This window comes from Rhineura floridana, chromosome 5 (assembly GCF_030035675.1).
Source record: "Rhineura floridana isolate rRhiFlo1 chromosome 5, rRhiFlo1.hap2, whole genome shotgun sequence".
In the NCBI taxonomy this organism is placed as follows: Eukaryota; Metazoa; Chordata; class Lepidosauria; order Squamata; family Rhineuridae; genus Rhineura; species Rhineura floridana.
The window spans coordinates 99292905-99318078 of NC_084484.1; the positions used below are offsets into that span (position 1 = coordinate 99292905).

The 25174-nt window shown below is 40.9% G+C and overlaps 1 protein-coding gene across 5 annotated transcripts in view; it reads right to left on the reverse strand.

Annotated features, from left to right (window-relative positions):
- Nucleotides 1-24952, reverse strand: part of DYRK1A (dual specificity tyrosine phosphorylation regulated kinase 1A) — a 186331-nt gene extending 161379 nt beyond the window's left edge. For 2 of the 5 annotated variants that reach the window (XM_061627673.1, XM_061627676.1), the window contains exon 1: nt 24128-24952. The gene's annotated coding sequence lies outside the window, so the exon portion shown is untranslated. The other 3 variants (XM_061627674.1, XM_061627677.1, XM_061627675.1) reach the window with 3 other exon arrangements.
- Between the last annotated feature and the right edge of the window lie 222 nt (nt 24953-25174).

Genomic DNA, 25174 nt, shown 5'->3' on the forward strand with positions numbered 1-25174 from the left:
ACACACTAGGAAGAAGTTGGCCACAGACGCCCTCATGGCTAGAGTTGAGGTTTCATGAGAACGCTTTAGGGCTGCCTCACTGCATCTGTCGCTTTGGTCACACAAGGTGTTCCCCCCTTCCTTGAGAATGGTGCTTTTGACTTTAAGAGCAGATATGGGCTCGTCAATGGCAGGAACCTTGAAGCTCTTCATAACTGTGGTGGATAAGTTATAGAGATTCCTGGAGAAAGCATGGGAAGATTTAGACTTGGCTGTGTTCCCAGTTCTCCTTAAATATCCTTAAAGAATTTTGGGAAGGGAATGATTTCCTGCTGATTCTCAGATCTGGGGAAGACGTCTGATGAGCCCTGGTCTCCTTCCTCAGGATCCTCTGCTTGAATAGTAGTTTCCTTACAAGGGTCTAGTTGAAGGCAGGCCATGGCTTTAGAAACCAAAGTGGGATAGGAATCAGGTGAGTAAAGCCTTTTTTGAAGGGGCAGTGGGGAATCTTCCCCTGAAAGTCACCCCTCTTTTCTTCCCAAGGTTGAGCAAGCAAAGGAAAAATTGCCACCATTCCCAGAGAGTCAGGGCTAAACGAGAATTGGCTGTGTAGCACCTTAGAGCTAGAGCACCTCTTAAGCTTGCCTCTGTGTGCTTTCTACCTCTGATAACCTGAATTCCTCCTTTTATTTTCCCCCTTCCCCTATCACAAATGAAGTTCGAAGAGGAAGAGGATGACGAGGAGCACCAGTTACAGACAACAGGGCTCTTAAAGGATTCCCTGCCTGGGAGTTGATTTTTCCCCCGTTCAGGAACCCACTGTCTTCTGCAGCTGAACATAGGCAAGGAGCTGCCTCCCCTGTAGGCCGTAAGGCTTCCTTGGTAGGCAGATAAGGGACCCTCCTCCCCCTTGCTCACCAAGGAGTAAAAAAAAAACTGTTGTACCTGGGGAGCAGCTAGGCGGCTGCCGCACATATCAGAGGCACATTGCCAAAAGGCCTGACTGTTCCCAGAGGCGTGGAGGGCAAGAGACCAATCTCTGCTACTCCACAGGCCCTGCACCCGGAAGGCGCTCTGAGAGTGGTATCCCCCCCACTTGAGATCACTGTAGAATGCAAGGAAGGAGGACTGCAGGAGGGGCACTGAACAAATCCCGGCTACCTCTGCATCCGAGTGTACCCTGCACTGAGAAAAGATGAAGTATCCCCTCTCTTCCCCCCCCCCCCAGGTTTCTTCCTAATCACTGTCAGGCAGGAGTAGTGAGAGAAAAGGGTGTCTGTTGCTGCTGCTGCTGCTTGCTTCTTAAATGACAAGAGAGGGGGGGAAACTATCCCTGATAGAACCCCTGTTCAGGCATCCCACAAAACCATTCACCAGCTTTCCAGGGGCAAGTGCTCACTGCCCTATAATGAGGACACTCAAAAGCCTCCAACCTACGCTGCAGTTTGATAAGATTCTTGCTTTTTCTTAGCTCCTATATAACCTACGACAATAAAGAAAGATCCCTGCCCTTTTCTAAAGTGATCTGCATATACCAGTGTGTTAAGTGGGAAAGAACGAAAGAGGCTGTCTAATAAATGAAGTCAACCCCTGACCCTGTTATTAGGACATCAAAACTGAACTGTTGGGCAATGCAGAGGGCAGATTCCTAACAGTGAAATCCTGTATGTGTCTACTTACAGTAAATCCCATTGAGTTCAACATGGCTTACTCCCAAGCACATATATGATTGCGATTTTAAAGCTTCATTCATGTATTTTAAAGCTAAAACCTCTAATTACCACTTAATTTAACGTCTTTTACAACATGGAATTTTAATTTAACTCTTAAAATACAATAAAGAGGGGCAGTCAGAGCACCAATTATTTTGTAGCATTTATCGGAAGTTCCCACAAACTGCTTTGTGGGAGAGGGGATATCAGAGGAGGAGGAACCTTGGAACAAGTGCTTCTAAGGAAACTGGGTGGAGGGGACCAATTCCAAACTGCTTTTAAGCTCTATACTAATTTAAGTAGTACTTTGTTTTCTGGCGAACTACCAATAGGGAAAAAAACACAAAATAAATAAGGAGTACCACACAAGTACTTCAATATTATGCATGTAGCCATTAACATACAATTAGAATATATTTTTCTAAATGTAATGTATATATATATGTGACAGTTTTGAAAGCAGCAAACAGAATTTCACTCAGGCTTGCTCTGGATCCCTAAAAGGATTCCGTTAATCACCTAAAAATATATGAATGTAATGGTGATTAACAAAACCAGGGCCGTGGAGTCAGAGTCGGAATCGTGGAGTCGGAAGCAATTTTGGGTGGAGTCGGAGTCAGTAGAAATGTACCGACTCCGACTTCAAAATAAATTTTGATTGACAAAGTTTTTAAAATAGAAATTCAAAATGTCAAAGAAGCTTCCCATGATGTCAGCTGTAGTTGAGCCTTTCACCCATAACTCAAGATGGAAAACATTTTGTGTGTCAGTATATGACACAGGACCCAGATGAAGACAAATGCTGTGATGCCAAGACAACTGACCTACGCACGCACTTCAGGAACCACAAATCGGCAATCTTCACCAAAAAAAGTGGAGCAACCAGTTGCAAAACATTTCAACATTGAGGGTCACAGCCTGTTGGACTTTTCTATAACAGCGATAGAGATGCCAACGGATCCAGCAGCATTGACTAAAAGGGAGAACTTTGGATTTAGTCTCTGGACACATTGACACCACATGGCCTGAACCTGGAGGACAGTACCACCACTACTTAGCTTCTGCAAATGAAGTCCCTCTGAGCATTCCATCCTCAAAGCTCTATAACTGTCACCTTGCAGCTGATGAAGGCAGAAGCTGAAACATTTTGTTAATACAATAAAAACCTGTTTTGTTAATCACAATTACATTCATATATATATATAAATTCTATTTCTTTTTCCATCTAATTGTTTTTTAATCTTAGAAAGATAAAGCTAGGCTAATGCTACCAAACAGTTGTTTTTGTAGGCATTCTTCAGAACCCAAATCAGTTTCCTGAAGCCAATGCACCTTTATGGCTTGCACTGTTCTGGTCAAACCCAGAACAGTTTCACTGTCTCTTTCTTCAGCACACATTGCAAAAGCATTTAAAATGTTTTTTTCCTTGCTGCAATTATAACTGAAGTGCTCCCCTTTTTAGTTTATGCTAGAGCAGGAATGGAGAAGCTCTGGCCCTCCAGATGTTGCTAAACTACAACTCCCATCAGCCCCAGCAAACATGGCCAGGGAGTATGGGAATTTCAGTTCAATAACATCAGGAGGACCAAAGGTTCCCCACTCCAGTGCTGGAGTTCCAAGCATCTTACTGGTACCAGAATTAAAAGGATTCATCTCAGCAGTCAAAATTACTTCTGTTCAACTAATTTCTCATTCTCAAATGCTGCATCCTCCAATGCTGCATCCTCCACACATAGTCAGTACATGCAGAAACAGTGAAGTACAAAAGAGGAGACATTACAAGATGCAGAACTAAAGTAATAACCTCATGAATAGAATCAGATGTCACTTCAAGGGAAAACCATGTGAACTCAATCATGACTAGAGTTAAGAATGCAATAGCATAAAATAAGGAACTTAACTACTGACACCATGAAAACGTAATATCGAGCATGAAGACAATTCATCAAAGGTTGCAATCCTATGCACACTTACTTGGAAGTAATCTCCCATGAAAGTGGAACACTCCAAGTAAACATACATTGTATCAGGCTTTAGCACATGATCAACTGCTTCAAGAAAAACAGCAAAACTAGTCCTTTTAAAGCAGATTTTAATAAAAGCGAATTGTTTTTATGCAAGGTTTTGTCTTAGCACACTTCTATCTAAGCAAGTGCTCAAGTGGTAGCACATAATACAGGTCACACTTACTAGCTTGACAAGAGAGATTGCCTTTTCCACAGTGTGCACACTGTGCAAAAGGCAAAGATGATTTCATATGCACTGGAATGTGATGACAAATTAAAAAAGCAAACAAATAGTTTTCCACCATTACGAGATTTTGTTTTGCTTTTTTATTAACCAAATAGATATTATGCTGTGCTGTTGGGACATGTCATCTTTAAAAGTGAATGCATACGTTTGGACAGACACAGAAAGACCTGTATTTGCTCCTTCCTCTCTAAGCAGTGACTTGGCCTAAATGGTAAAGTTACTATACAAAACTACATTAATTAGTATTCTATAATGTTGTTCTATTTGTAATGGCACTGTCATTTAGCAGCTTCTAGCATTATCATAAACAGTAAGCTCTACTGAAGTCAACGACAGAAACGATTCTAAATGACAGTTCTGTACTGTAACATCCATGACAACACAGCTATTACAGCTTTCCCATTTTTCATAAGTAGAGCTAAGGGGTTAGGAAGCCTCCCCCCCAATCCACTGTACAGAGAGGGAGGGAGCTTGATGATGATGACCCTTGCAGGCTCCCTTCTTTGTGGAGGATCAACCCATTACTTACAGACTTTTGTTTGACTGCCCCTTTCAGCTGCTGAGTCAGGTCAGGGGAAGAGCAACAGTTACAGCACTGCTATCAATATAATATTCAGTTGCTACTACTTTCCAAGTACTATTACTCTGCATTTTAAAATATTCATTCTTCACAATATTCTTACAAGAAATGCAATATTCAGACAATTCTGCACGCATGCACAATAGCAGTTACGGCCATTGTAATTCTAACATACACCGAACACAAAAAAACAATGTTTTCTGATACTCTTTTGTTTCCAAAGGAAGAATTATGCAGATACTGCTGACATTGATATTTTTTCTACATTTGCCATATGTAGTGATTATTCAGATACAATACATTCCATTTCAGTGGGTTAGGAGTAGGCAAGAGCCACACACACACACACACACACAAAAACAGTCTAAAATGAATTCTCATCTGGCTAAGAGATAAGGAACCTGGTGCCCTCTAGAAGTTTTTAGAGCAGAACTCCCATCATCCCTGACTATTGTCCAGCTGGCTGGGGCTGACAGGAGCTGCACTGTAACATGTGGAGAGCCTCAGGAACTTCATCCCTGCTCCTGACACTTGGGCCTAAGTATCACTGAGGTGTTAAACTTGTACCTAAGCTGTACCAAATCCAACTGCAGCTGAGAGCTCACATAACTCACTCCTTCTACAGATTTCAGGAATACAGACTTCAGGAATACAGTAGGTCTCTGCTTCTTGGCACCCTGCTTTTCGGTTTTCCACTAATATGGCACCAGCGGGCAATCAGCTGGAGGGGGGGCTGGAGCTCCCCACACTCCAGCTGATCACGCCAGAGGAGGGGAAGATCAGCTGTAGCGTGCTACAGCTGATCTCTTCTGGCGCCATCACACTCCCACTCGAGCTGTAAAGTTGTTGCAAGTCAACATTCAATGGAGAACACTACCTGCAACTACACGGCACAGCTATGGGGACTTGCCATCAACAAAAAGGCCATCAACAAACCACTTATATGGTGGCGATACATTGATGATATATTTATGGTCTAGACAAATGGTAAAGAGAGTTTGGAACAATTTAAAAATTACATCAACTCTATCCATCCATCTATTAAGTTTACATTTAATAGTACAAATGACAATCCGCGCATCCCTTTTCTGGATGTCCTTCTCACCACTGAAAACAACAAAATAGCCACTGATCTCTACAGCAAACCCACTGATGCCCACACCTATTTAAACTGGAAATACTGCCATCCTACGCATATAAAGAAGAACACTGTGTATAGCTTAGCTCTGAGAATCAAAGTTATTTGCAACACTGAAGATAAATACCAGAGAAGGATCAGTGAACTTAAAGAACACCTTCTTCTAAGAGGATATTCTCCACATATTATCAATTGCAACATCCACCGAGCCTCCATTCTGTCCAAAAAACCTCCTCCATAATACTGAGGTGTCAAAGAGCAGAGGGCAACAGATTCCATTTGTGGTTGATTTCCATCCAGCATCTCCTAACTATCACCAAGCAATCAGGGAGAGCTACCCATTGCTAGCAAACTCTGAACATCGTGCTAGAGCCATAAGTAAGCCTCCTGTTGTACCATTTCACCAGCCTCCTAATTTATGCAGACTGTTAGTGAGAGCTGTGCTTAAGCCACCTATCACCAATCCTGGGTCTCATCCTTGTCACTCCAAATGCTGTATCACCTGTGTGTACCTCAGGGAGACAGCTACTTTTACAAGCACTAGGACAGGCAGGACATATTACATCAAACAGAACAACACCTGCAGGTCCTGCAATATAAATTGGGTCATCGAATGCAAAAGACCAGGATGTCATATCCAATACATAGGAAAAACCACAACTGACCTACGCACACACTTCAGAAACCACAAATCGGCAATCTTCACCAAAAAAGTGGAGCAACCAGTTGCAAAACATTTCAACATTGAGGGTCACAGCCTGTTGGACTTTTCTATAACAGCGATAGAGATGCCAACGGATCCAGCAGCACTGACTAAAAGGGAGAACTTTTGGATTTACTCCCTGGACACATTGGCACCACATGGCCTGAACCTGGAGGATAGTACCACCACTACTTAGCTTCTGCAAATCAAGCCACTCTGAGCATTCCATCCTCAAAGCTCTATAACTGCCACCTTGGTAACAGCATTTGAATGTTTGCAGCTGATGAAGGCGGAAGCTGAAACGTTTTGTTAATACAATAAAAACCTCTGTTTTGTTAATCACAATTATGTTCATATATTTTTAGGTGATTAACGGAATCCTTATAGGGATCCGGAGCAAGCTTGAGTAAAGTTCTGTTTGTTGCTTTCAAAACTCTCTCTCTCTCTCTCTCTCTCTCTCTCTCTCTCTCTCTCTGCCCCCCCCACACACGCATATATATGCATAGATATATGAGGAAATGATACTAAAAGGACTCAAAAGATAAAAATTAAAAATAAAGAGCGTAAAAACAGTGTCAGGCTCACCTGTCAGTCCCTCTCAAAGGCTCTCCAGAACAATATTGTTTTCACAAGTTTCCAGAAAACCATCAGGGAGGGAGCAGAGCGGGCTTCTTGAGGCAGGAAATACCAGAGCCTGGGAGCCACAACTGAAAAGGCTCTCCCTCACGTGCCTGTCAGTCTAACACCTTTCAATCCTGGCACACAGAGGAGACCAGAGACAGATGATCTTAAATCCAGAGTAGGAACATAGGGACCTCAGGTACACTGGTCCAAGGCTGTTTAGAGCTTTAAAGGTCAAAACCAGCACTTTGAATTGGGCCCGGAAACAAATTGGGAGCCAGTAAAGCACAGGGGTGATATGCCCGTTGTGCCTTGCTCCAGTTAACATTCTGGCTGCTGCATTTTGGAGTTTCTGAACTATTTTCAACTATTTTCAAAGGCAGCCCTACATAGAGTGTGTTACAGTAGTTAAGCCTCAATGTCATCAATGCATGTGTCACTGTGACCAAGTCAACTACTTCCAGGAACGGATGCAGCTGGTAGACCAAAGCACTCCTAGCCACCTGAGATTCAAGCAGCAGGGCAGGATCCAGGAGGTCTCCCAAACTGTGAACCTTCTCCTTCAAGGGGAGTGCAACCCCATCCAGAATAGGTTGCAACCCTATCCCTGGCGCAGTTTTCCCCTTGGCCAGCAACACTTCCGTCTTGTCTTGATTAAGTTTCAATTAGTTAGCCCATATCACAGCTTCCAGGCACCGGTTTAGGATGAGGACTACCTCCCTGCGATCAGATGGTAGGGAGCCATAGAGTTGAATGTCATCAGCATATTGATAACATTGTACTCCAAATCTCTGGATGATCTCTCCCAGTGGTTTCATATAGATGTTGAAGAGCATGGGTTACAGAATGGAACCTTGCAGGACACCAGTAGTCTTCCAGCACCACTTTCTGGGTCCTGTCCATCAGGTAGGATTGGAGTTAATGGTATCGAAGGCCCCCAAGAGGTCCAGCAGCACCTGGGTCTGATGCCAGATGTAGGTCATCAAGCAGGGCGACCAAGGCAGTCTGTCCCATGTCTGGGCCTGAAGCCTGATTGAAAAGGGTCTAGATCAGCCTTTCCCAACTAGTGGGCCACCAGATGTTGTTGGACCACAACTCCCATCAGCCTCAGCCAGCATTGCCAATGGTCAGGAAAGATGGGAATTGTGGTCCAACAACATCTGGTGGCCCACTAGTTGGGAAAGGCTGGTCTAGATAATCCAAATCATCCAGGAAAACTTGGGAGCTGAGCAGCCACCACCGTCTCAATCACCTTGCCAAGAAAGGGGAGATTAGAGAATGGGCAGAAGTTAAGATCCACGGGATCTAACAAAGGCTTTTTTAAAGAAAGGTCTTATCACAGCCTCCTTCAACAATGTTGGCATAGAACCTTCCCTTAGGGAGGTGTTAATCAAATATGTCAGCCAGCCAGCCAGCTAGCCACTCCCAATCTGGCAGATTTAATTAGCCAGGATGGGCAAGGGGAAAGCGTGCATGTAGTGGCCCTCATTTCTCCCAGACTCCTGTCCACATCCTCAGGCTTTACAAGCTGAAAATATCCATAAAAAAATGACCAGAGGAAATCTCGGGGACATCTGGCACAACTGTAATTAATGAGGAGTCCAAGTCAGCCCAAATGTGAGCAATTTTATCTGCAAAATGCCTTGCAAACATGTCACAATGAGCGACTGAGAGCTCAGAGTCTATTGTGGGGCTAGAGCCCGAAAGATCCTGGACCACACAGAAAAGAATCGCCGGATGGCACTGAGCAGACACAATGGTGGCAGAGAAGTAAGCTTTCTACGCTGCCATCACTGCCACATGATAGGCTTGAAAATGAGCTCTATTTATTTATTTATTTAATAAATTTGTATCCCGACCTTCCTCCCAGCAGGAGCTCAGGGGAGCAAACAAAGCACTAAAACACTTTAAAACTTCATAAAAACAGATCCTAAAACACATTAAACAAAACAGCATTAAAAACATTTTAAAAAACAACTTTAAAAAAGGGTTTAAAACATTATTAAAAAACATATTAAACAATTCTAGCCAGTGTTCAGTTGAAAGCAGAGTTTTTCTCCATCGTCGTTCTAGCTGTCATCCCTGCCGTTTCATCACGCCCAAGGTTCGAGTAAACCAAGGTGTATTACACGCCTTCCCTGGTGGGAGAGAGTTCTTAAGGAGCAGACTTGAATGAAGGCCAAGACTGCTCCTTGTTCATGAGCTGCTTTTAGACATCTAACAGACTTCCACTGCCAAGACTGCATCATTTAATCTATGGAATACACTAGTTGAACTCATTTCTGGAGGCAAAGACGGACACTATTCTTGCATGTGCTGATAACTTCTCAGCTAGACTATTGTAATGTCCTATGCCTGGTGCTTCCTTTGAAGACACTTCAGAAACCACAACTGGTCCAGAATTTGGAGCTAATCATAGCACGCAGCTAATACTTACCTTACATCATCTATACTAGGTACCACTTCATTTCCAGGAAAAATTAAAAAGATGCTGGTTTTGAACTTCAAAGCCCTAAACAATATGGACCCAAGGTATCTCAGCAAACCCCTCTCTACACATTCTCCCTCTTCCCCATCCCACTTCATTAAGTTCATCAGGGAAAGTGCTGCTTCAGGTACCATCAATTAATATTTTTAGCTGTACTAGTGTTATGGAATTCCCTCCCAAGAGAGATCCATTAGACCAACACTATTAGGATTTTTGGCTATCCAACTAAAACTTTTCTGCCAAACATTCTGTGACCCCAAAATTTGACTTTAAAATTTTGCAGCTGTTTTAAATTTTGCAGGTGGGCTTAATTATTGGGATTTTGTTGTTTAATTTTTAATGATTCTATATTATTACAGAGTAAACTGCCTTGAAGGCCTTATGGCAGAGGGTATGAGGAAGAGTTGTTAATAATGATAATAAAAAGGTCTCCTGGCTGTTACCAACCTAGTTTCGGATATCAGCAAGGAAAACAGGAACATGAAGGTGTTCTACACCACAGCTGCTTATTTTTAGCCACTGCTAATTGGCACAAATAAATTAGTCAATATTTGAGAGTAAGTAAACAGACATGGATGTAGAAGACACACCAAATAAATGTACCTTACAATACAATCTAATTTATGCCAGAAATTCCACTCCCCTTCTTCACACTAAAACAATTTCTTTTATATTATCATAATACTGAGATTTACAAAGTAACTCATCTTTACTTGGCATACAAAACTATGCTGTAGTAGGTAACAACTGCGGCTGTTTGCTAACTGTTTCAGTTAAATAGTCAGGATACATTATGTTTTCTTTGTAAGTTATGCTGCAAACCTGTTTAAAACAAAACTGTAAGAAAAACTCCTTCTGCAGACTGGGATCCTACCAAATCCATTTGGTGAGCTGCTATACTTCCTTGCACAATCTAATCAAGCATTGAAATCAAACAGAAACATACACAGGGCACAGGATTTTAACACTGCAACCCTATTTTACCCTATCCTATATGCACAGCTTTGTCTGAATGCTCAGTAGGATACATTCCATACAAAATAGTTACTACAAGGTAGTAACTGGGCTCTTTCTGGGAGGAAGGGCAGGATATAAATTTAATAAATAAAAATTACAGTGAATATTGGAAATTCCAGATGAATGCTGTAGAGTCTGAAAACCAATACATTTACCCACTTGTTAGGTGATACCCATCAGTGAATGGTAAGGTTATGGAAGATTCAAGTGCAATGAGACTTACTCCCAAGTAAATACACATAGGAATCACAACATATGAGATCAGAATACAGGGAGAGGTGATGCTATAGTTGTAAAAAACAATACAGACTAGCTTGTATAACAGTACATTACTGTTTAATAAAAAAGAGATGCAATGCCAGTGGAAGTCTGCCTGTATGAAAGAAGATCTTAAAATATTATACAGTAGGGCCCTGCTCATATGGCAGGTTCTGTTCCGGACCGCCGCCGTAAAGCGAAATCTGCCATAAAGCGGAACGCATTGACTAACATTGTCTAAAATGGTGCCCGACGCCCAAAAAACACCATAAAAATGGAACAAGCGCCATAGGAGCGGGGCCTTTCTGCAATTGACAACCGCTGTATCGGTGGAACATTGCAAAGCGGGGCCCTACTGTACAGTATACAAATATTGTATTAAGTAGCATTATCTGACAATAGCCACAATTATCAAACAATAATTCTAGATTAGATTTATGTAACAGGGAGCAAACTGTGGCACAGGCTTATAGGCTTCCCTTTCCTTGCACTTTTATGTGCAAGAGGGAGAGCCAACACTTCCCTGAGTTAACACAGTAGGCCCCACTCATACGGCGGGTTATGTTCCAGACCCCCGCTGTAAAGCGAAAACCGCTGTAAAGCAGAACTCATTGAATAGAATGGCGCTCGACGCCCGAAAACCGCTGTAAAAGCGGAACAAGCGCAGTATGAGTGGGGCTTGCGTCTAATTGAGACCGCTGTATTAGCGAATCGCTGTATTAGCGAATCGCTGTAAAGCGAAGCGCCGTAAAGCGGGGCCCTACTGCATGTAACATCACAGTGAGGTTAGTTCTAAGACAAAAGTGGAACTGTGGCTTCTTTTAACCAAAGTTAAACCAAACAAACCAGGATCTGAAACCACAATTTCACCTTAGTTTATTTAAGCTTTGGTTTAAACAAGGCACAGTTCCCCACATTTGTACATAATGAGCTTTCACTCTCCTTTTTGCATACTCAGACAAGAGGGAATGGGGAATGCATGTTCATTACAGTTTACATTCCCCAACACCTGATCATCTGAACCAGAACTATATATCACTACATAAGAATCTAAGAACTGCCTGCTGGATCAGGCCAGTGGCCCATCTAGTCCAGCATCCTGTTCATACAGCTACCAACCAGATGTCTAAAGGAAGCCCACAAGCAGGACCTGACCACAAGAGCACTCTCACTATCTGTGTTTTCCAGAAACTGGTATTCAGAACCATACTGCCTCCACCGATGGAGGCACAGCATAGCCATTATGGCTAGTAGCCATTAGAGATGTGAAGGCCCGGGAAAAAAACAGAAAAAAATGGGAATTTTTATTTATTTATTTATTATTTTATTTATATCCCACCCTTCCTCCCAGCAGGAGCCCAAAAAATTCTATTTTTTTCTAGAAAAAAAGGGGGGGAAATGCTTTTTTTCATGGCTTCAAAATTTCCAGAAATTTTACATCTCTAGTAGCCACTGATTGCCTTATCCTCCATGAATTTGTCTAAAAAGCCATCCAAGATGATACTCATGTAGAGATGTAAAAGTTCCAGAAATTTTGAAGCCATGGAAAAAACTGTTTTTTTCCAGAAAAAAACAGAAATTTTGGGAAAATTGAAAAAATGCAATATTAGCACTTTTTACAGATTGAAAGTCACTTTGTTACTTCAGGAACATCAAATGTAAACATGTAAAAGTTGGTTTGGCATAAAATTATCACATTTGGTATATTAAAAGTACATTTTATTCAAACAATTCTTACAAATTGAATTTACTTTTTTTACTTTTTACTTTTTTTTGTAACAAATGGATCTATAAGATCCTGAACTGTAAGGAACACCTGAACTGTAAAGAACCTCTTTCATTTTGCCAATTTATGAAGAGCAGGCAAAAAACAATTTAAAAAAAACAGAAGAAACCATCAACATTAATAACAAAGAAAATTATTTATGTCTCTGCTAGTCCTCCACAGTGCCAAGCAGACATAAAGCATCCATTCCCATAAAAAGAATTGAGAAAAGGGGGGAGGGGGGGAAACAAGATTCAATGAAACATTTTATTCATCATGCTAAAATAAAACATTCCATAATCCTTTTTTTTTTCATTTTCCCCAATTTTTCAAAAAACAAAAACAAAAAAGGCTTCGGGGGAAACATTTTTTTCCCCAAATTTTTCCGGGCCTTCACATCTCTATACTCATCACTGCCTCTTGTGGGAAAAAATTCATAGTTTAACTATGCACAGTTAAAGAAGTCCTTTCTTTTGTCTGTCCTGAATCTTGCAACATTCAGCTTCATGGAAGAAAAACTTTTCACAATCTTAATTTTAGTAATTTTAACATTAACATCTTAAACAGCTTAACATTTTAACTGATTTAATACGTTTTTATACTTAACATTTTAGGATTGTGTTTGTCGTGTCCATGGTTAACTATGTTTAGTTATTTTGTTATATTGTTTCAATGTGTTTGATATATGTTTTTAATTGTATACTGGATGTTTTTATGCTGTAAACCGCCCAGAGAGCTTCGGCTATTGGGCGGTATAGAAATATAATAAATAAATAAATTTCTCTATCTACTTTCTCCAAGCCATACATAATTTTATACACTTCTATCATGCTATCACTTACTCACCTTTTCTCTACATTAAAAAGCCCCAAATGCTGCAATCTTTCCTCATAGGGGAGTCACTCCATCCCCTTGATCATTTTGGTTGGCCTTTTCTGAACTTTACAATATCAGTTTTTTGGTGAGGTGACCAGAACTGTACACTGTATTCCAAATGCAGACTCACCATTGAATTATATAACAGCATTATGATATCGGTAGTTTCATTCTCATTACCTTTTCTCAACATCTAAGGCCCTCCTCCAGGTGCCTACTCTGAGGGAAGCTCGGAGGATGGCAACAAGGGAGAGGGCCTTCTCAGTGGTGGCCCCCAAATTATGGAATGATCTCTCTGACGAGGTGTGCCTGGCTCCATCACTGTTATCTTTTCAGCACCAGGTCAAGACTTTCCTCTTCTCCCAGGCATTTTAGCATGTGTTTTTAAATTATTTTTAATTTTTTTTTAATTGTTTTTAAAAAAAAATTTGTGTTTTAAAATTTGTATATTTGTTTTTATTGTTTAATTGCTGTAAACTGCCCAGAGAGCTTCGGCTATGGGGTGGTATATAAATGTAATAAATAAAATAAATAAATAATAAATAAAATAATGATCCCTAGCATGGAATTTGCCTTTTTCACAGTTGCTGCACACTGGGTCAACATCTTCATCCCATGTCTTGTTTCTGCTCAGTTACCGCCAGTTCAGATCCCATGAGCATATATGTGAAATTAGGTTTTTTTGCTCCACCATGCATTTACGTATTGTAACACATTTACACTTGCTTACATTAAATTGCACTTGCCATTTTAACACCCTTTCACTCAATCTGGAGAGGTCCTTTTGAAGTTCTTTGCAATCTCTTTTTGTTTTTGCAACCCTGAACAATTTAGTATCATCAGCAAATTTGGCCTCTTCACTATTCTGCCCTAACTCTAGATTGTGAAGTTAAAAAGCCCAGGTCCCAATACTTAGGAGGACTCCACTTTCAACAGCCCTCCATTGGGATGTCCAACTGTCCATTTATTCCTATTCTCTGCTTTCTCTTTCCTAGCCAGTTCCTGATCCATAAGAGGACCTCTCCTCTTCCTCCATGACTGCTAAACTTACTCAGGAGTCTTTGTTGAGATACCTTGCTGAAAGTCCAAGTGCACTATGTCCACTGGATCACCTCTATCTATATGCTTGTTGACACTCGCTCTTCTATATGCTTGGTTATTTTATCTTTAACAATACTTCCTACCATTTTTCCAGGGACAGATGTTAAGCTAACCAGCCTGTAATTTCCAGGGTCCCCCTTGGAGCCCTTTTTAAAAATTGGTGTTACATCGGCCACTTTCCAGTCCAGTCAGGTATGGAGGCAGATCTGAGGAACAAGTTACATATTTTTGTTAAAAGATCAGCAATCTCACATTTTAATTCTTTGAGAACACTTGGGTGGATGCCATCTGGACCTGACGATTTGGCAGTTTTTATTTTGTCTATTAAGCCTAGAATTTCATCTCTCATCACCATTATTTGCTTCAGTTCATCAGCCAGATGACAGACTCAAGGAGAGAGCCTTGTGGGAACCCAAGTCCTGCTCTTTTAGCTATTATTTTTTGAGCCTAAGTAGCTTCACTGGTTCTGTACCTTACTCCTGCCCGGTGTGCATGATCATGGTCCTTTCCTGTCTCTATATAAACATTCCATTCTGCTTAACAGACTTTGGCCTAATTCTCACCAAGGTAGTATATCAGTATCTGGGCCGTACTACTTGACATATCTGAATGCTCCTCAATGCTAAAAATTCCTTCCACAAGAACACTGGACCCTCATCACATGTTACTCTTGTGAAGGGCTCTCATGCCTAGATGGAGGTGCAGGGGATGCTGGTGTCTGCACCCTCATTATTGCATGACCAAGATTATTGTATGACCACCCCAGGTGACCATGCATTGAGAATTTGAAGAACAATTCCTATACATATGGTCACACATGGGGTCCCTTTTAAGATGACCACATTCAACACTTGGATGCTGGGAGACAGGGCTAGCTCAGCTATACAATGTCAGAGGCAGGACCACTGTCACAGCTACATTCTTCTAGGCCACATAAGCTCTTCACACAAGTAACGGTGAACAAGAATTACGTGTCATGGCAGAAGGCTCTACTCTAGCCTTCTCTCTGTCATCTATAGCCTGAAGTATAGAGACCAGATATAGGTTACCATCTCAGTAAGAATAAGGTCTGTACAGGAATAACGTACACAATGGGTCCAGAGCGAGTACGTAAACCGAAAATGTATTTAAAGTGAAGCACTACCTTTTTTCACTTGCGCCGCCACTGTGCCACCTCTCCTTCATGCGGAGCCTCAAAGCCCCGCACTAAAGCCTCTGCTGCTGCACCACCACGCCTCTCAGCTGATAGCGATTGCGCCTCCCAGCTGATTCGCGGCCGCGCAGTCGTGTCTCTTTCCACCCCCCCACGCACAGAAAGAACAGGCCACAACCAAAGGTTAAGTGTCCGTTCTTGCAAAGCAAGCGTACGTAAACAGGGGAATGGTGCTACTGTAAGTATGTCTGTACTCGCAAGTGTCCTTAAAGTGAAGGTCTGTATAGCGGGGTATTTCTGTACACCATAAACTACCATGCCACTCATATACTTTACATCTCATTCTGTTCATACCTGTTCTGGCTTTGCTTCTTGACTCTGCAAACCTCTCCCTAGTTCAATACCTCCTTCTGTCCACACACATATGAGACTGCCTTTTGAAAACTGATTTCAGCTTCCCTCACTAGCCAGAAATATCTGCCCATCCTTTGATCAGACACTTCAGCCCAACCAACTAACTAAAAAAAAATTCCAACTTTGTAAAGATGTAAATCCTCCTCCTCTCAGGCCCTGACCCTATAGGAGGAACATGGTTTATTTCATTTTATTTATTTATTATTCATTTATTCAGTCAGACAGACATTAGAATATTCAGTAGTAAGCAAGGAAAGTCAGTGAGCAGTCCAGAAATTCATAAGCATAACTTTTAAAAAGTATTTTAAGAGACATTTCTGCTCATGATGAAGTTGTAACAAAAATCTATTTCATAAAAAAATTACCAGTTACTTTTGCGTAGCTAATATAATACATTATAACACAAAACATGGCAGATCATAATTAAATTCTGTGCTTAGACAGAGTTAACTACAGAAGTACTTAATTTGTGCATCTGCCTGCCAGAGAACAAAGTTTTATTCATACCAAAGGAGTACCCTATGCTATTGGCTCTTCACCAATCCACTAACTACAACTTGACATCCACCCTGTTCTCATGTTGTCCCTAGGCAAAATTGAAAAAGGAGGAGAAAGAGAAACAGCAACATAGTTTGCAAATGTGCAAGATAGGGGGTTCCTGAAGGTCAGAGTAGAGGGGAGAGGAAGAGAAGGAAGCAGAGCTGAATAAGGGATAGAAAAATTAATTGTGAAAGGATAGAAGCCATGGACAGGGAATTTATCACTGAGTGTCCAGCAACTATTATGTAAAAACAAGAGTCAGCTTGTAGTCTTTTAAAATTATCTCTTCCTTTCTAAAATTAAAGTTTCAAATTTAATTTCCTCATACTCCCATTTTAAACATACCTCAAAGAAAATTCCTTTAAAAAACTGTTTGCAGCCTGATCATAAGAACACAACAGCAGCACTGCTAAATCAGATCCAAGATCCATAGAATCCAGCATTCCTTTTCCACAGTGGTCAGACACTTGCTTCCAGCAAGCTTAGCCCACCCCAAACTGGAATTCAGTGGCATATTCCCTCTGAACTGGAGGTTCTATTTAACTGTCATGGCCCATAGCTACTGATAAACATATCCTCTATGAATGTGTCTAATCTTCTTTCAAAGCCATCTAACACAGTGGCCATCACCACAACCTAGAGCAGTAAATTCCATAACTTAATATGTTGTGTGAAGTGCTATGCAAATCCAACAAGTATTTACTCCGAAGTAAGTTCCATTGAGCAGAATGGGATTTCCTTGAGTTCAAGCATACATAGAAGCACATCCAAAAACTTAACTCCAATAGAATATACTTAAGGTCTTTAAATCTTTATGGCAAATCTTATAAAAATAAGTATTTAATTCCTTTTTCTAAGTAATGCACATTCTAACCTCTACAATGGCCTAGTTCATATCTCACATGAAACCACAGTTAAACAATCTATGGTTAAATATGAACATGCAGCATCGGACTTGACATGACGTGAATTTTTGAGCAGCATGCACCAGTACTCTGCTCATTAACATTAAACCATAGTTTGTTTTGAACTATGGTTAATGTGCTATGTAAACTGGACCACTGTATATTAACAAAAATTACTGGTTAAAAACGTTTGAACATAACTTGAACTCTACTGCCTCAGATTAAAGGTTCATATAGTCTAGCATCCTGCCTCCCACAGTGGTCAATGAGATACCTCTTGGAATCCTAGCAGCAGGGCTTGAAGGCAATAGCTCTATCCCATAGTTGCTCCCCAGCAACTAATATTCAAAGACTTACTAACCACTGATTCTGGAGATTCCATAGAGCAGTCAGTGACTAGTGGCCATTGATAGGCTTATCCTCCATGAATTTGTCTAATTCCCTTTTAAAGCCATTCAAGCTAGTATCTAACCACATCTCATGGCAGCAAATTCTGTAAATTTATTGTGGGCTTTGTTAAGTAGCCTCTTGTCTAGCCTGAATCTTCTGCAAGTAAGTTTCATTAGATAACTCCTAGCATTAGGAGAGGAGGGAGGAACTTCTACTCTATCTACTTTCTTCACACTATGTATAATTTTATAAATATTTCTATTGTAGCCTTTTCTTGTAGTGAATGAGCTCCAGCCCTTTGATTGTTTTGGGTGGCCTTTTCTGCACCTTTTCCAGCTCCACAATTTCGTTTTTGAAATGTGGTGGCCAGAACTGTACACAGTGGTCCAGGTGTTGCCACAGAATAATTAGTATAACTGCATTACAATATCGGTCAACTTATTTTCAATCCCTTTCCTAACAATCACTAGCATGTAATTCATTGGGTCAACATTTTCATTGGGTCAACATTTTCAATGAGCTATCTACCAGGATCCCAAGTTCTCTTTCCTATTTAGTCACTGCCAGTTCCTATCAGCATACACTTGGGAGATATCCAATTAAATAATACTCAGAGTAGACCCACTGAAATCAACAGAGTTGGTAACTTAAGTCCACTGATTTCAATGAACCTTATCCAAGAATGACTAGCTTTGGATATCCCTCATGAAGTTAACATCTTAGGCTCTAACAAGAAACATTTTACACTTAAGTGGAAACTGTTTCGTTCACTTAATAAACATATCCTATTAAACTTCAGTCTTGGACACCAACTTTAAAGACCAATGATAAAGCACAGAATTCTGACAACTGAAGTCAATGGATTGGATCAAGTTCGCTGAACTTAGTTTCAACTAAAATCAATGTAGCAAGCTGGTCATGATTTAAGTTCCACTGATTTCAGTTGGAACCAAGTTCAGCTACCTTTAGACTGCAATCCTATACCTAATGAAGTAAATATGACTTGCTCCTTAGTAAGGCATGTATGCTATTGTCCAGATCAGGGGTTCTCAAACTGTGGTCTGTGGATCGCCAGTGGTCCATGAGTTTCATTCAGGTGTCTGTGGTATGGATTTGTGGCTGAAGATGGGGGATGCCACATCCATTACATTAAATATTCATAATGATTTCAATTGTGTCTTATTGCTTCTTTTATTTCTTATACAATATTTTATTTATTACAACTGGAATTTAATGGAATTCAAATTATAATACAATAAAATAGAATATATAATAAATAAAAGAAGCAATAAAATACAATTAAATTTATACAGTACCTAGCATAATGCATTGCGATTGCTACAACAGACAGAAAAATCATTTAGTGATCTGCCAAGACCCTCAGAAATTTTCAAGTGGTGTGTGGGGGAAAACGTTTGAGAACTTTTATCTAGATCCAAGCCAATTTAAGTATTATCACATCAGGATTTTATTTGGAGCTACTAAAAATGATACCTCTAACTCTGAAAACTGACCATAAAGCAAAGTTGATTTATATTATATGCAGTGTTCAATAAGTTCAGCATTACTCTTACTATATGACTATGACTATGACAGCAAGATTATTATGGGTGCAAGGATGGAAGTTGGAAGATGGAATTAACACTGATAATGGAAAAATGGCTATTGAAATTACTGGACCTAGCAGACTTGATGAGATGGATTAATTGACATGTGTTTTTTTTTTGAGAAAAATCGATGGATATATTTCTCAATGAGTGGAAACCTCTCTTTGACTTTTTGCGGAAAGAATAAAGTGATGTTAATGAGATTTGATGATTAATTAAGATAACTACTGGAGGAAAGTGATTTTGTAATATATTAAGAGACAGGTTTGTTATATATCATAGACCTATAACTGATCTGCGACAAATCGGAAGTCAACATTTTATTTTATTGTTTAATTTGTTTCTTTTTTGTTTTGTTTTGTGTTTGAAAATTTGAATAAAATTAATGATAAAAAAAAGAAAGAAAGTTGTGGTTTCTAGCTGACAGCTGTAAACAGACCACTCAACAAACTTTTATTCACTTTCCTAAATTACCCCAAAAGTTGCTTAACTCTCTATCAGCAGCATTTCCCTACCTTTTCCAGGTTTAGTAATTCCAAATCTGACTTTCAAATCTCCATAAAGAATGTTTGTTTTCCGCAGGTAAAATTCTCTGGAAGTCAACATACACAGTCTTCAAAAGAAGATACTCACAACTTTATACATTAAGGCTACAATGGTCTACTAACATACCTAGAAGTAAGTACTGCTGAACTCAATGCAACTTATTTCTAATTGGACATGTATATCACTACATTGAGTTCAATACAATTCATTGAGTTCGAGACAGAATTCTACACTTTATCATACTTGTCGGTGAACTACACTATGGATCCTTCTACATAATTAACGTGAGATACATTTATTTTCAGGAAGTTTTTTCTTAAAAAAAATGAAATAGTAAAGCAAAATAAAACTGTTCTTGAACAAAGCTAATATATTCATACTTTTACAAGCTTCTTTGATTGCCATTTATAATACCTGTGTGTCAAGATTACATAAAATTAAATCTTTATCCTCCCGTGTTTCAATACCAAAATTACCCATACGTAAAGATATGCATTACAAATATCAACTGAGGACACAGAAGAGGAAACTCTCACTCATTATAAGAACTATAGCCAGACTACAACTGACACCATCTCTTTGAAAGTAAGCTAAAAACAAGAGTAGTAACCAATTAGAAGAAATCTCAAACTTTACCTTGTGTAACGTTTCTAAAAGGATATTTGGGCTGCAATCCATTCAGCTCAAATAAGACACCAACTTTAAAGACCAAAGATAAAGCACAAAATTATGAAAACTGAAGTCAATGGATTGGAATTATATTATATTAAGTTAGCTGAACTTGGTTCCAACTAAAATCAATGGAGCAGCTTGGATGGCTTTAAAAGATTAGACAAATATATGGAGAATAAGGCTATCAATGGCTATTAGCCATTAAGACTATGCTTTGCCTCCACAGTCAGAAGCAGCATGCTTCTGAATACCAGTTGGTGGAAAGTGCAGAAAGGAAGAGTGCTCTTGTGCTCAGGTCCTGCTAGCAGGCTTCTCATAGGCATCAGGTTGGCCACTGTGCGAACAGCATGCTGGACTAGATGGGTCAATGGCCTGATCCAGCAGGCTTTTCTTATGTCCTTAATCCTAAACATGCTTACTAGGGAGTAAGTGCCTCTTATCACAATGGGACTTATTTCTGAGTAAATATGCATAGGATTGGGCTATAAATACACATTTTCACAAGTCCATCTTATATCCATTTCAGAATATTTTCAATTCCTGATTTACAAATATAGGGTTCTATCCAATGAAATAAATGCATGAACTAAAAGATTTCCACGCCCCAGCTCTCCTATGGGTTTTCCCCCAGCCCTCTGAAGCAGATTTGGGGAGGTGGAGCTGCTCAAGGAGGAGAACAGGGAGAGAAAGTTCCATTACACATGTAGAAGTAATTCCCATCACACAATAACTTTGGTGGATTCAACCCAGTAACTTTAGGCTTATTTGCAATCCTTCTATAAGAGGAGTAAGCTTTGCATTGTACATCCCTATGACTACAATCCTAAATGCACTTGTTAAGTCCCACCAGACTCAGTAGACTTTACTTCTGAGTAAATAAACTTAGGACTGCACAGAAAACAACATTTTTAGAAGGTGGTCAGCCTAGATTATGGCATCATAATGTCAATCTACTTCCTAACTTTCTTCTCACTGTCCTGTTCTACTCAGAGATACATTAATAAAGAAGACTTAAACTCAGCCTTACAAGTTACTTACATAGAACACTTTCTACAGGGATCAAAAATATTGTTAACAAATCTTGTAAAGCACAAGTCACTCATCACACTGGTAAAACTATCTTTGCTGTTTCTTCTTCAAATCATTAACTTCTAAAAAGACATCTTAGCTTTGATTCAGTAATTTAACATACTGTACAACTGGGCTATACTTTCCCCCTGACATACCTTAGTTTTATAATTCTTGAAACAATACTTTTGCATGGCAAAACTGAATGATATTCTTACCAAGACTCCAAAAGCAGGCAGTCCCAAGGTTCATATACTTAAGATGATATCCAATTAATCCATACTCAAGAGTAGACTGAAATCAATTAAGCCTATTTATTTCAATGGGTCTAAACTAGGGAATAAGCCACACTCAAAATAGTTGAACTTGCTTCTTAGTAAATATGCACAGAATTCCCTTGGAATTTATTGATTTTAGACTCCAGTTGCTGAAGCATTTAACTCCTCCCTCCATCTTTACGAAATAAAATAAAAAATTTAAATGAAAATAATTCAACTGTAGTTTAAAATTATATAGACCTAAATTGAATGAGTTTATATTAACAGCTTATTTACAGTGCAATCCTTTATCTACTCAGAAGCAAGTCCTACTGAATTTAATGGGACCTACTCCCAAGATTGCAGCCTTAACACTTTACATGGTATACAAGGCTGTGCAAGGTGAAACATTCAACAAACTGATGGCAATGATACGGTACTTAAGGTTGTAATTTTCAATACAGCTCCTCACTGAAATGGCACTGTCAGAAGTGGACTAAAAGAACACCCTTGACAACCCAGACAACAATCAAATTCAAATTATGCAATGCACAATATTTTGTACCACAAACTCTTCTCTATTTAAATTGAAAGAGGCTTTTTTCCCTAGTAGAATAGTTCAGAATTATTTCTTGACATGTATAACAACCCTTAACCTAGGAACATCACCTCACAGATTACCTTTTTAATTAACAAAGCAGACAGTACACCCAATCTGAAAACTTGCTTTGCTAGCAAAGTTCACAGGATAGGGTAAACTGACTGCTCTTTCAAAGCAATATCTTTCATGACATTAGGTCAACACTGCAAGCAGATACACTAGTACAAGTATTTAGGATTGAGGTGCCACCTTTTCTGGCGCGGAATAAGTTCTCTCACTCTTAGTTTCAGCCAAGTTCTATGAAGGATCAGGTTCATATTTAACTAATTTTCTCCAATAAGGAGATGATCATAATAACATTTCAACTTAATACATCAACAACCCAATGCAATGAATGCAGAAGTTCCATTCAATTCAATGGGAAGTGTTCAACTTAATTTAATGGGACGTGCGCTCTTTGCATCCTAACTTCACCTTCTTGCAAATGAAGGAGCAGTACACTCAGAAATGGCTTTGGTGCATGTACATATTTACTAACAACCAGCATCTACACATTACCATAATATACATAAGATTAGGCTGACAACTGAATTTTACTTATTGGTATATGCATCTCTTGATTAACTAAATATATTGCTTTCTGATGACTGATAAGAACGGAGCTAATCAAAGTGTCTTGATGGGAAAACCCTTTAGCTAAGTCTTAGTAGACTCAACTGAAATATTCAGCAAATGCTTATTTGGAAGCAAGTCCCATTACAATAAAAAATACTTCCAAGTAAAAACAGTTTGGGATCAGGATAAAATGTGATTAAAGAATGAAAATCCAATCACTTGGGAAATGTTTCTTCCAGTTGGGTTTACTGATTGCACTCCACCACCACCACCACTTGACAGTAACATCCAATTCATATGATTTCTTTTTGTTTCTGGAGTCTTTAGCAACAGAATGAAACCCTTCCCAAATGACATGAAGTATTTACATGTCACAGTGACCCTGGAGTGGCAGAAACATAAGAGTTCCCGTGAGCAATTCGACTTCCATATCAATCTTCTAGATACCTACTGCGGAGCACTTAAAATCACCCTTGTTCCTACAACAGGTGCTGAGAGCTACTGACTTTCTGCCACCTGCTCAAAGGGGCTACGGAGAGAAGGGAACTTCTTCCTTTTTTCCACAGCCATCCTGGCCTGGAGATGAGCAAAGCCGAGCTACCAGGACCAATCCCATAGCCAGGTGCGAAGGGTCTCCCAGGCCTCAGCCGTCACCTTCACGATTTAGAACGGGGAGCCTGCCCTCGCCTTTCCAGGCCTAACCAGTTGTAATGGGGAAGCAGCCGGCCGCTGTCTTGCCCTCCACTGGGTCGGCCACCTCCTTCTCCTCACCACCGGGGCGGCCGAGGTTCCCTCTTCAAGATGGCAGCGGCCCCTCTCCCTGTGCCGTTGAGCCGGCGGCCCCGCTGCCAGAGGCCCTACCACTTACCCGTGTATGGGGCGGTGGCCGCCTCTAGTTCGGGTATAAGGACTGTAGTCGTCCTGGTCCTGAACGAGGCCTCCTTTCTCGGGATGCAAGGAGGTGGTGGGGGTAGTAGCGGCAGCGGCGGGTGGGTTCAGTTCATTCCCCGCCTCAGCCAGCGGCGCGGCGCGGCCCAGCCCAGCAACGTCTCCGCAGTCTCCTCAGCCGGCTTGCCTCACTTAGTCCGCCACATTCAGGCCCTGTGCAGAAAGGAGTAGAGCAGAGCCTTGGCCCTGGAGCGGAGCCCTCAACCCACCTCCCTCTTGCGAGAGGAGGGCGGCCCGGCCCGGCGGGCGGATCCGCGGCGTTTCCTGGCCGGGCAGATTTTCTATCGCTCACAAAATGGCGCGCGTTCCAAACCTGCGCAGCGATCGGCAGCGGGGCCCGGACACAGCCGGTGGCGGCGGCAGCACCTCAGCTTCGACTGCTGCTTGAGTCCAGGCCAAGAAGAGCGGAGAGCGCAAGAGCGGCACGGGAGAAAAGGGGAGCGCAGCGCTGGACCGAGCCCCTGGGAACTCCTCACTCACTCACTCGCGCCCCCTCCTGCCGGCCAGCCCCCCGCTCTCCTCCCCCTCGCGAGCGCTGATGCCGCCGAACCGGCTTCTCTGGAACTCCGCTCCGATCACTCCTTTCCATACGCACGCTCACCCCGCTTCGCCTCGCTAGCACTGCCAAAGTGGGGTAATTCTTCCCTTCCCCTAAAATCCGATAGGTGATTAACCTACGTAAAGTTATAATTCGGGCGGGAAGAAAAATTACCTTAAAAAAAAAAAGTCCAACTGACAAAATGGCGACTAGAAGAGCCTGTTACTATGGCAACTGTCAATCACGCCGCATGAGCCCCGCCCCTGCCAGGCGGGAATCCGCGCTGATGGAGAGAAGAGGAATGGCCGAAGGCGGGGCTTTGGTCGCCTTGGCGACTGCTACTTCTTTCCCTTTTCCGTGTCTCTGTGATATTATAAATTCCGAGGCACGCACCGTTATCACTGTCATTAGCGCCTGCTCGGAAAGGGT